This window comes from Mastomys coucha, unplaced genomic scaffold (genome assembly GCF_008632895.1).
Source record: "Mastomys coucha isolate ucsf_1 unplaced genomic scaffold, UCSF_Mcou_1 pScaffold20, whole genome shotgun sequence".
Taxonomy (NCBI): Eukaryota; Metazoa; Chordata; class Mammalia; order Rodentia; family Muridae; genus Mastomys; species Mastomys coucha.
In genome coordinates, this window is record NW_022196903.1 from 91403671 (window position 1) to 91408856 (window position 5186).

Below are 5186 nucleotides of genomic sequence, written 5' to 3' on the forward strand. Positions count from 1 at the left end.
ATCCTCTAATATCAGTGTATTAGTCTCAGTTTACAAAGTACTTAATAAAACTACTATAAAACCATGAAAAAAAACAATTTGATTTCAGCCTTTGAAGTTACTCACAAAATGATCATCACTGACTTCCTCTAGGAATTCTGAAGAGTCACCCTCTCCATCTTTTTTCCCCCAGTGCAACTAACTCCAAGCAAGAAACCATTAGGATGTAGATGGCAAAGCCTATTTATTCTGTTCTTACTTTTATTTTAATCTCTTTAAGTTTCCATGGTCTAAAACCAGATATTCCTGACCTGAAATCAGTCATGACATGCTGATCTCCACGTGTTAGGGGAAATCTATTTAATTAGCTCAGCAGTTAGGTTACTTTCCTAGTTCTCAGTAATTTTTTAATCGTCAGGATAATTCTTGGCACACATTTTAAAATGTTCCTCTTAACTACATGAGCCTCCTGATTAAGCACTTTCATAAGAAGGGAGATGCTGTAAAATGATACAATATGGTCTTGAAATGGACTTCAACGATTCACTTAGGAACCAATTTCTAGAGGGTTCCATGAACAATTTCAGGATCCAGGTAACATGCTTGACCCTTTGTAATTATACTCCCAGGACAGAGATAAGAATCTTCAATCTCTGAGCCTTGTCCTTAAGACTCCTAGCCACAGTCCATGTACATGTCATCTGGTTCACTGTCAGCTCTTACACAGGAACAATTGCCTCCCTGTGAAACGTCTGATAGTGTCTGGAGATGTTTTGGGTTACACAACTGTCCAAGTAAGGATGCCCTGCTGAAATCTAGGCAGTGGGAGACAAGGAGCTTTCTAACTATTCTCCAATGAATGCAACAGACCTCCTATAACTCAGCCAAAATAACTCAAATTGCCACTGTTGAGGAATACTGACTCATGTTGTGTGTGTGCACATGCATGCATATATGTGTGTCCATGCTTGTAAAAGCAATAGGGCTACCTCAGCTGTCATTCCTCAGGAATGCTGTCCATATCCATTTTATTTTTGAGACAGGGTCTCTCATTGGCCTAGAGCTCACACTCATTAGGCTAACCTGGCTGGCCCAGGATCCCAAGCATCACTTATCTCTGCCTACTCGGTGTCCAGATTATGCTTGAGTATCAACAAGTCTGGCTTTTTTGCATAGATCCTGGGGACTAAATTTACGTCTTCATGCTTGCAATAGCAAGACTTTACTAACTCAGCCATTTACCCCAGACCCAGGTCTATTATTTTTATAGCCAACCTCAACTGAATCAAATGTGTACCTGCTTGACAGTTTTTAAGCAGAGTATTTTAAAAACCAGATAAGACTTTACTTTCTAATCTTTCAAGGAGTTTAAAATATTAATGGAGAGATCAATTGTTTCTTCAATTAAGTCTCCAAGCATTCTGAGTCCGTCATTGAGCTCTCAAAATAAGTCCTTTATTTAGGTCCTAGGAAAGTCCATGCAATTACAGCTCTTCAAAGTTCCAACGGAAGCCTCATTAAGGAAATCCTGAGTTGGAACCTTCTCTGTGACTTCGGAGAGAAAGGCTATTGATTTCCTATAGACTTTTATTATTTTGTAATGGTCTATATTTATGTTGCGGTTTTATTTTAAAAGTGACAAAATGTAAGTAAGTGGTGTCAGATGGCTTCAATGGGGTACTCTCAGAACTCTGCTGTCCCTAGAGGCATGTCCCGATGTGTCTGTAACAAGGCAGTTTGCTGGGCAATCAGATGCAATAATAATGTTCTGGCCTCAGCCACAAATGCTTACCTGATCATTTTCTTAAATTGAATTCTTCCAGACAGTCAGACAGATCCAAGAATAAGATTCTCTCAGGAGAAGCTGCTGAGAGATGAGGCCAGTGAGACAGGAAAGGGGATGGAATTAGATGTGGTAGAAACTCCTTCGGGTCTAGTCCAGCCTTAATTCTGTAGGCAGCTTCATAGGGAAGGCATACCTCATGATTCTTCCTGGGGGCAGCAGCCTGTCATGAGCTTCCTGGGTAATATGGAAACTTCCTGGTACTTTTGGATTTCCATCTAGGAAAGGAGCAGTAGCTTGTAAATGTGTTTTGTTGAAGAAGGTTCCATGCAGTAAGGTTGACGGAAGAGCAACAGACACTGGTAGTAACAAGAGTCTGGGGACCTGTAACTCCTTTTACTTTATAGTCTAGAAGTGTGCCAACACAACTAAAGGCTTTAAAGCATTTATTCAAGTCTCCATTCACTCAGCAAATAATGATTGACTTTACACCATGTACCATGACCTGTGCTATGAGCTAGAGGGGAATAGGTACACAATACATGTGTTTAGCAAACAAGCCCTTGTACATGAGTACAAGGTGCTGAGTGAAGTCCCCTCTCATAGGGACACCTCATCAGCTTTCAAGAATGCTCCCTAAGTGATAACACTGAGTTTGGGAGGGACAAGCTAAGTAAGAGTTAGCCTGATGCAGAGTCTACACATATGTAGAGCAATGAAGATTCCCCTACACATAAAGACCAAGATGCATGATAAGCTGGAAGAAATGGGAGCAGAAATCAGTGGAAAGACCAGACGCTAGCTAGTAACAAACATTTAAATTGAGAGTCCGTAAGCCAGGATTCATGATTCATGGGCTTCCCCCTCTTCTAATATTGCTATTACACTTCCTGGGAAACTTTTTTTTTTTTTCAAATTTGTTCCACCATCTTTACTTCCAAAGATCAGCAGCTACTCCCTGTGGGTTGGAGGACAAAATCAGCCAAGGACCATGGATTTCGCCATCACTATAGAATATTGCCAGGGATAACATGTCTTAAGTAGAAATGAGACAAACACATAAACTATCATTCTTTACTTACCAGCATGTATGTATGGTCGCCCAGTCCAGAGGTGTGGTCCTAAAGGATCCTTTGCGAGGGCCAGCCATTGAACCCTAGTTGTAAGGTCTCAGAAGAAGATTTTGAGTCAGTTGGATACTCCAGGACACAAAGGAGTTGAGGGCATCGATTTTGGGTCAAGTTGTGTAGGAATGCTTCATTAGTTTATAAGTTGGGACTGTCCCCAAGTGTTTGTCAGCCAATCATCACATGAATGAAAGGACGATGAACACAAGATGTTCTTTCAAGTGCCAAATCATGCAGTCATTTTGATTCCTTGCTTTGGATCAAGATCTGGATATGCAGAACATTTTTATTTTTCTTGTTATTATAGAAGTAATGACAAGTTTATAACAATGAAATAACACAGTAACATGCAGATGTAACCGAAGCACAAATGGATGTAACATAAGCAGAGGAAAGCAAAGCTTTGGGATTAAGGGAAATGCTGTAGAGAGGAGATCAACCCTTTACCTACTAGGAGTTCATCTTCTCAACTACAGCTATGGGACTATGTGGGAACAAAGGTCGAGGATTGCCAAAAGTTTTGACTTTTCAGAAGCCAGAAACTCCAATTTTTAGAAGATAACCTCAGACTCAAAAGGTGGCAGTCAAATAAAAAAAATCAATGCTAACCCTATATGAACCAAACAAATCGTGTTTGTGAGTTAGGTTTGCAAAGCTCTGTTTCTGCACAGAGGTAGATTCATATCTGTCTCACTGTCTTCCCTTCTCTCCCAAAGCCTTGTCCTCCCATTCTTGGACCTGATGGACTGAAGTCCCAGCATTCATGTGATCCAGAATGTCTCATAATGGGAATGGGGATGGAGGAATTTCCCAAGCACATTAAGTGATGGAGGTGCCATTCGTGTTGCCCAGGACTGGTAGAGTTGTCAAGTCTGAGCTTGGAACCAGCATAGTTAAGTAGGCTGATTCTTTACAAAACTGGGACATTTGTCGTTTGAAGTAACTGGAAATGATACAAAGTGGTCAAATTAAACAAGATGGCTCGGTGGTTGAGAGGACTTGTTGCTTTTGCTAAGGACCTAGGTTCTATTTCTAGTACCTACATTGTGGCTTACAACTATTCATAACTCTAGTTCCAAGGGCTCTGACACCTTGTTCTGATCTCCATGGGCATCAGCCATACACATGCATGCAGACAAAACTCTCAAATACATTAAATAAATAAATAAATAAATAAATACCCAATAAATACCAAATAAATACCTTAGGCAAACATTAATGGCAATAGAACTTGACTTGTCAGCCTTCTGTACCAAGTAGTCTACTCTCTGAAGGAACTGTGAACATCTCAACTGTTTGTTCAGATGCCAGCCCGCTCTAGAGTCAACATTCAAAGAAACAAGGTACTGGAGGCCCAACTCAATTAACACAGTACTTGCCCAGCAAGCAAGAAGGCCTGAGTTTGTTTCTCAATGCCATGTAAACTATATATGGTGGTATATTCCTGTATTCCTAGCACCCAAATGTGATGACAGTGTGATCAGCATTCAAGGTCTTCATTGGATATATTGTAAGTTTAAACTAGCCTGGAATATAATACAATAACAACACTTACTGTCTTAGTTAGGGTTTCTATCACTGTGATGAAACATTATGATCAAAAAGCAAATTGGGGAGGAGAGGATTTGTTTGGGTTTATTTATTTACAGTACCACGTTGCAGTCCATCATTGAAGTGAGTTAGGACAGGAACACAAACAGGGCAGGAACCTGGAGGCAGGATCCATACAGAGACCATGGAGGGGAGCTGATTACTGACTTGCTTCTTAGGGCTTGTTCAGTCTGCTTTCATACAGAACCTAGGACCCCAGCACCACTCACAGTGGGTTAGGTCCTCCCTCATCAATCACTAATTAAGAAAATGCCTTACAACCAGATATTATGGAGGCAATTTCTCATTTGAGGGTATCTTCTTTCAGATAAATCTAGCTTATATCAAGTTGACATGAACGTAGCCAGCACGCTTATATCTTGGCAGTAACTAACAGCTGTTGAATTGGACTGAACACCTGATCAATACTAGAGAAAACACACCTAGTACTAGAAACCTAACCAACTACCCATGAAATCATTAGAAGAGAACCTACTACTGTCACTAATTCCTAACTGCATTCTAAATGCTTATTTTATACCCACAAATAGTGCAGCCCCCACCCCCTCATCAAAGAAATGTCTTGCAACAGATAGAGACCATTGCAAAAGAATCAAACGGGTCATAATGAAGTACCTAACCCCAAATGATGCATCTGCACCAAATGGCTCAGGGGACATCTTGGAAGGAGTGTGATAGAAAAGAGG